Below are 7,319 nucleotides of genomic sequence, written 5' to 3' on the forward strand. Positions count from 1 at the left end.
GGGGCATCTGTGGGGGACCCAATGGGTAAGGTAGAAAAAACAAATCTATTCATTTTTCCCTCACCCCAGTTCACTCCCTCCTTTGGGATCCGAACCTTGCTTGCCCCAGCTTCTTCCTCCAACCTTGACACCCCTCCACCCCCCACCTCCCCCACCCCCAGCCCTGAGCCCATTGGATGAGCACCCCAGGTACACAGGTGGGTGCACTGTGGGATTCTTAGGGTGCTTACTTCGTCCGTGATTAGGGGTGCCAAGCAGAGAAGGGGCTGGACAGCAGGACCACCTGGCTGCTCTTTAGTTTGAGGGCCACACCCAGCCTTGAGGACTCAGGGGACCATGTTGGGTGCTAGGGCTTGAATCCGAGTTGTCTGCAATGCAAAGCTGGTGCCCTCCCTGCTATACTGTCGCTCCAGCCCCAGCCTGGCTGTTCTCTGGCAGTGAGACCCCCTGGTCTGCAAGCTGAAGTAGGGTGCCTCCCTCCAGCAAACTAGGGGTGTGTTTTCTTTTGCAGGGCTGTGGGGAGGGGCGGCGGGGTGTTCTAGAAGAGAACCGGCTCCTATAAGGTCTGGGAGGTGAGGACGCCCCATGCTGCCCCAGGTCTTTGCAGGAATCTGAAAGCACTGGGTTTGGCTGGATATGGGGGCGTGGGGGCAGTAAGGGAGGTGCAGGGATTGGCAGGGCCCCGGTGCACACCCTCAGTCCTCCCTGGCTGCCTTGTGCTATAGGGGTGAGGCAGGAGGGGAAGCTGGGGACCAGGGAGGGACAAAGCAGCCATAGGAAATGGGACTGGGGACACGGGGTGACACTGATGAGCTGGGGTGAGAAAGACCGAGGGTGAGGTCTGGGGATCCCCTCAGAAGGGAGAGGCGACTGCTGAGAACAGAGTGGGGTGCCTGGGGGGACTGGGTCCCTGGGTCCAGATCCGGGGGACAGGAGTGTCGGAGAGCCTGACTTGGTGGTGAGGAAGGGTAGGGGACTCTTTCCCCGACTTGATGGTGGTGAGGGTGGAGGGATCCTGTTTTTCTGGGTTGCTGGAGTTGAGGGGTGGGGGACCCCATTTCCCTGGAGGACACCAGGTGGCCTTGGCTTCTGTTCAGCGAGGGCTGGGACCTTGGGAGAGGTTGGTCCCTAGAGAGGCTCCCACCTCCTCCTTCCCCAAGCCCACAGGATGTCCTGTGTTTACTGAGGTGGCCTGGCCGGAACCACCACCCCCTTAACTCAGCTTCCCATTGCCACACCCAGGGGGTGGGGGTGGGCGGGAGAGAGGGAGAGTGAGGGGAAGTAAAGCAAGGGGGGAGAGCGAGAGCAAGAGCGAGTGAGAGAGAGAGAAAGAGAGAGCGAGAGAATATGAGAACAGTTTCATAGAGACAAAGTTCAAAGAGAGAAAGACCATTCCTCGTCACAGGAAACTGGGGAAAGAAGCTTCTAGAACGCACACCAGGCAGCTTCTGAACCCACAGCTAATGTGTTCCGTCAGGGTAATAGACTGGGGGCTGCCGGGCAGAAAATGGCTGTGCGTGAGCGACCTGGCTTCCTGCACTCAGAGCTGGCCACGGGGACAGCGTGTCCCTGTTTGTCTGATGGTGAGCAGAGGGAGGACTCTTCTCCCCAACGCTAGCCAGTGCCAGAATGACACCTCCACAGGCTGGAACACATGTGGGTCCTGATTCCTCCCTGGCACCACATGAGCCCCCAAATTCCACCAAGAGCTACTTCTGAGCACCAAGATAGGAAAAGATCCTGAGCACCACCAGGTGTGCACACACCCCCAAAAGAATTTAAGTAAATTTTATTTGATTTTTATTTATTTATTTATTTATTTACTTTTGGTTTGGGGGCCATAATCGGTGATACGCAGGGCTTACTCCTGGCTCTGTACTCAGGGATCATTCCTGGCAGGATCGGGAGACCCTATGGAGTGCCTGGGATCAAACCCAGGTCAGTGGCATTCAAGGGAAGCACCCTGCCTGCTCCAGTCCCTTTAAGTAAATTTTATTTATTTATTTATTTATATAATTTGGGCCACACCCAAGGATGCTCAGAGGTTACTCCTGGCTCTGCATTCAGGAATTATTATTATTATTTGTTTTGGGGGACAACACCCGGCGATGCTCAGGGGTTACTTCTGGCTCTGCACTCAGCAATTATTCCTAGCGGTACTTGGGGGACCATTTGAAATGCTGGGGATCAAACCTGGTTGACCTTGTGCAAGGTAAGCACCCACCCTGCTGCACAATCGCTCCAGCCCCAGCTTAAAGTAAACTTAAAAGAAACAAGTCAATTCTAGGGACCAGGAAACTAGCTCAGACAGCTGGAATGCAGACTTCACATGTAGGAGACTGGACTTGATGTCCGGTACCACATGGTTCCTCTAGGGCCACACTAAACTACGCGTAGCCCTGGAGCACTCTTGGGTGTGGCTCCCAAACCCAAAGACAAACAAAAATACACAAAGCTCATCTCTGACTTTGTCCCTCCGGTATGTATCCAGAACCCTCAGGATAGGACCTCAGCCCCTCCTCACCTTTTCCCATCCCTGTATCTGAGTCCCCTCTACCTGTGCCCCATCTCCTGGATCCACTACCCACAATACAGCACCAACTCCTATGCATCCTGCAGGTGCCAGCGCCACACACCACTTCCTCCAGGAAGTCCCCCTGCCTTCCTGATAGTCCCAGAGTGCCAGATCTGATCCAGCACTTATCTGAGAGGCAAACTGTCCACTCATTTTGCCAATTGCTACTTTGATGTCTGCCCCATGCTGTCCTCCCCTCCACCCTCAGTCCTGTGAAAACACTTTCAGGGTCTCAGCTGTGTCCTCTGTGCTACCCAGCCCAGGGGTAGAGACAGAGGAAGACCCTGCAAGCAGAGGGTGTATAAATGTACTAATGAGAGACCCAAGGAATAGGCGTGCATTTGGCCCCAGAGACATGACCATGATCGTAGCCCTCAATTTCCAGAAACTTCCTATGTTGTGCTCTCTCTGGTCCCTCTGCCCTCTCAGCAGGCTGGAGCACCTGCTCCTATCCCCCAGAACATGGTCCCCCCGCAAGAACCACCAGGAGTGACTCCCAAGCACTGCCAGGTATGTGTCCCCCAAACAACAAACAATAAAAAAGTTTTCCTGGGTTGGAGTGATAGCACAATAGGTAGGGCATTTGCCTTGCATGCAGCCAACCTGAGTTCGATTCCCAGCATCCCATATGGTCCCCTGAGCACTGCCAGGAGTGATTCCTGAGTGCAGAGCCAGGAGTAACCCCTGAGCATCGCTGGGTGTGACCCAGAAAGCAAAAAAACAATTTCCCTCCCTCTTTGTTTGCCTAATGATTATTTTTTTAAATTTTTTTCTGGTCTATTTTTGGCTTTTGGGGTCACACCTGGTGATGCTCAGGGGTTCCTCCTGATTCTGCACTCAGGAATTACTCCTGGTGGTACTTGGGGGACCATATGGGGTGCTGGAGATCGAACCTGGGTCAGCCATGTGCAAGGCAAACTCCCTACTCTCTGTACAATTGCTCCAGCTCTTTGCTTGCCTAATTTTTATGGGTTATTCAAATCTTAGCTTACATGTCCCCTCCTCCAGGAAGCCTCCCTGACCTCCCTTCTTAGGGTGAAACATCCAACTTTCCTGGGATCTCCCAAACCCACTGCACTCCCACCCTTCACAGTGCTGAAGCAGCACATGGATTGTTCTGGGGGTGGGGACTGACTTCCTATTAACTGTGACCTTTGGGAAAGCAGTCCTGGGTCACTTCAGCCTTACTATGTTCTCAAAACCAACTAGTATGGGGTACTGTGTGACCCTCCTTTTTTGTTTTTGCTTGGGGGTTACAGCCAGTGATGCTCAGGGGTTATTCCTGGCTCTGCACTCAGAAATTACTCCTGGTGGTGCTCAGGGGACCATATGGGATATCAGGGATCGAACCTGGGTTGACTGAGTGCAAGGTAAATACCCTACCCGCTGTGCTATCACTGGTCCCCTGTATAACCCCCTGTCTGGAGATCACCTCACACGGGCTCCCTCCTGCTCAAACCATCTGTGAGGCCATAGAGGTTGGTTCAGCCAGGACGTCTATTATTTTTTTTTTTAACTTTTTTGTTTGGGGGCTGTACCCAGCAGTGCTCAGGGTTTACTGCTGGCTCTGCACTCAGGGATCACTCCTGGTGGGGCTCAGGGGACCTCATATGGTGCTGTAGATTGAAGCCAGGTGAGATCCCGTGCGGCAAGTGTCCTAACCATTGTGCTCTCTTTCTGGCCCCTGGGGGACTCTTAAGTATTGGTTTTCAGGTGATATATGGTTCAGTGTTTGGGGGACCCTGTGGTGCTGAAGAAGGAACCCAGAGCTCCCACATGCAAAATATTTGTTCCAGCCCTGGAATTTATTATCCTGGCCTTGATGAATGTTGAATAAATGATCAGGCGACTGAATGTATCTATGGAGAAAGAGAAAGACAGAGATAGAGACAGAGACAGAGATTGCAGTGGGGTGAGGGTCTCTTCAAGAAATCCTTTCACCCAGATCCATCCACCCCCACCCCCCAGGGAAACAGGTTGTGGCAGAGACAGCCTCACAACCCAGCCCTCAGTGACTGCCAGCCCCGAGGCATTTTTGCATCTCAGCACATTCCTGCCAGCCCGGTGGTGGCAGCTAAGAGTGGGAAGGGGGCATTTTGGAGAGAAGCTGGGAGGCCCCTAGTGTTCTGGGACCCTGCCAAGGCTTTCCGGGTCCCCTGTGCCCTGGGGGTCAGAACTCAAGCCCTGGGGGGTGGAAGGGTGCTGAGGTTGTGTGAAGTGACAGTCTGAAGGCCAGTCAGGCTGGACAATGGGGCAGGAGCTGCTGACAGTGCTTGGGCGATAATCCCTGGCCTCACCCCAGTCCCAGCCCCAGACCCCAGCTCAGAGAGTCCCAAACCTCCAAGGCAGGAGCTGGGTGGGTGTGAGGGACATGCGGAGGTACCTGTGCTTTCCGTGCTGGCCCCCAGGATCTGGTGAGTCAGGGCAAACTGGGGGCTGGGGACCCGAGGGGCAGGGTGTGGCCTGGTGGCCTTGGTTGGGTGTTGGCAGACCCGTGATACTAAGCCAAGAAGTTGGACCTTGTGCTTGGGGGTTACAGGCACACGCCCTGCATATGCAAAGTTCCAAATTCTGGGGCTGGAGGATAACAGCGGGTAGGGAGTTTGCCTTGCATGCGGCCGACCCGGGTTCGATTCCCAGCATCCCATATAGTCCTCCGAGCACCGCCAGGAGTAATTCCTGAGTGCAGAGCCAGGAGTAACCCCTGAGCATCACCGGGTGTGACCCAAAAAGAAAAAAAGAAGTTCCAAATTCTATTCCTGGTACCATCCCTACCCCTGACCCCACTAGGTCTGACCCTGGTGTTCCCAAATATGGTTGTAATCGAGTGGCTGTGAATGACCAGGCCACCCAGCTGAGTGGGCAATGAGCTGACTGTCTTGGTTGGTGTCCTGGATCCCCTGAGTACTGCTGGGAGCCCACGCCCCTTTCAGGAGACGAAAATAAATCCCAGAGCTGCCGTCTCACGTCTTGGGCCAACTCGACACTATTTGCTTCTTTCAAGTCTGGTCTGTTGAATGAAGGTGTAGAAGGCTGCTTTGGGGTCTCTTGGGGAGGACCCCAAAATTGGAAACAACTGAGCGAGGCAATTGGGCCAGAGAGATAGTGCAACAGATAGTGTTTGCTTTGCACGTGGCTGACCTGCACTGCATAATCTCCTGAACCCCATGAGAAATTACCCCTGAGTGCAGAGCCAAAAGGAAACTCTGAGCACAACCAGGTGTGGCCCAAACCCCCATCTCCCCCCCAAAAAAAATCGTTATAATCTGCCTTTTGTTTGTTTTATAGTTTTTTACCATTTTAAAAAAATTATTATTTTTTTGCCTTTTTGGATCACACCCGGCGATGCACAGGGGTTACTCCTGGCTCATGCACTCAGGAATTACTCCTGACGGTGTTTGGGGAACCAGATGGGGTGCTGGGAATCAGACCCAGGTCCGCCACATGCAAGGAAAACGCCCTACCCGCTGTGCTATCGCTCCAGCATCCCACATGATCCCCTGAGCCCACCAGAAGTGATTCCTGAGTACAGAGCCAGGATTAACTCCTGAGCACTGCTGGGTGTGGCCCCCCAAAATAAACCCATAAATTTTTATTGAGGTACCAGGATTTGCAATGCTGTTAATCATACAGTGTTAATACAGTATTAATCATGCAGTATGCCAACACCACACCCATCCCCAGAGCCTGTGTCCCATTGTCCCAGTGTCCCAAGATCCCTTTCATACCCCCAGCCATGTAAGCTCAGTTCTTTTTTTTTTTTCTTTTTGGGTCACACCTGGCGATGCACAGGGGGTTATTCCTGGCTCATGCACTCAGGAATTACTCCTGGTGGTGCTCGGGGGACCATATGGGATGCTGGGAATCAAACCCGGGTCGGCTGCGTGCAAGGCAAACACCCTACCCGCTGTGCTATTGCTCCAGCCCCATGTAAGCTCAGTTCTACAGACAAAATCTTCAGCTGCTGGGGCTGGAGCGATAGTACACCGGGTAAGACACTTTCCTTGTATGCACACATGGTTCAATCCCCGGCAACCCGATTCCCCAAGGCCACCCGATTCCCCAAGGCCCCCAGGAGTGGCTCCTGAGTGCAGAGCAGAAGCCCTGAATATTGGTGGGGAAACAAAAACAAACAAAACTGAACCTTCAGCTGTTCATTTTTTTCCTAGGGCCCTCCAAGCAGGGCTGGTGGGAGTCTGGGGTCACTCGCAGTGCTGCTGGGTGGTCTTGGATCACTCCTAGACATCATTACTGAGGGTTCGATGCTCAGTCTCTATGGTTCTGGGGGCCACCAGGGCTATGCCCAGAGGTGCTTGGAGGCCCCTGGGGTGATGGGAGTCACACTCAGCTCCTAGCACCTGGCAGTCCTTGAGATCTGACCTCGTCTCACACCTGGGCTTGGGAGTGGAATAGGAGGTGTCCAGGCCAGTACATGATACATGATGTCCCTCCCAAGTGAATATATTCATTCAATATAGAAATGGAGGGGCTGGAGCGATAGCACAGCGGGTAGGGCGTTTGCCTTACACGCAGCCAACATGGCCGACCCAGGTTCGATTCCCAGCATCCCACACGGTCCCCCGAGCACCGCCAGGAGTGATTCCTGAGTGCATGAGCCAGGAGTAACCCCTGAGCATCGCCGGGTGTGACCCAAAAATCAAAAAAACAAAAAAAAAAAAAAAGAAAGAAATAGAGCTCAACAGTGCCCCCTCTTTCTTCTGGTAGGTCTCTTCTGGACTGCTTG

Source organism: Sorex fumeus, unplaced genomic scaffold (genome assembly GCF_029834395.1).
Source record: "Sorex fumeus unplaced genomic scaffold, SorFum_2.1 ptg000122l, whole genome shotgun sequence".
Taxonomy (NCBI): Eukaryota; Metazoa; Chordata; class Mammalia; order Eulipotyphla; family Soricidae; genus Sorex; species Sorex fumeus.